Here is a 776-nt window from a genome sequence, read left to right on the forward strand (position 1 = left end):
GCCACATAGACAAAACCATGGCTATCACCTACCTGTAGCAAAGTCTTAGAAGAGAAAACACACAGGTCTTTCATAGAAATGTGTTTGTTTATTTCAAATTTAAATTACACTGGTGATCCTGTATTTAAACTAGCCATCCTGCTGCTGCTGCTGCTGCTAAGTGGCTTCAGTCGTGTCTGACTCTGTGTAGCCCCATAGATGGCAGCCCACCAGGCTCCCCCATCCCTGGGACTCTCCAGGCAAAAACACTGGAGTGGGTTGTCATTTTCTTCTCCAATGCATGAAAGTAAAAAGTGAAAGTGAAGTCGCTCAGTCGTGTCTGACTCTTGGCGACGCCATGGACTGTAGCCCACCAGGCCCCTCCATCCATGGGATTTTCCAGGCAAGAGTACTGGAGTGGAGTGCCATTGCCTTCTCTAGCTGTACTGCTAGGAGTATCCTATTTTACAAGGAAATCACACCTGACAAGAAGGCAATCAGCAGTAGCCTCACTCTGATGATGAGGTACTGATAAGCGGTGAGACACAGCTTCACTGGAAGAACAAGAACAACACAAAGTGAAAATATGTAAGAAAACCAGAGTCTAACATCGTAAGGCAATTCTTCTCCAATTGAAAATTCACAAATGAAAAAGAAAACTATAGTCTATAGCAAAGTAGAAAGCAAAATCCAAAGGGAAAAATAAGTCATCACTCAAGTACTCTAATTCACTTAAATATCCTAATTCACGTGAGATGCAACCCCACTGGGTTCCACGATCCTCCTAAGCCCCTCCC

This window comes from Bison bison, unplaced genomic scaffold (genome assembly GCF_000754665.1).
Source record: "Bison bison bison isolate TAMUID 2011002044 unplaced genomic scaffold, Bison_UMD1.0 scf7180017864383, whole genome shotgun sequence".
NCBI lineage: Eukaryota > Metazoa > Chordata > Mammalia > Artiodactyla > Bovidae > Bison > Bison bison.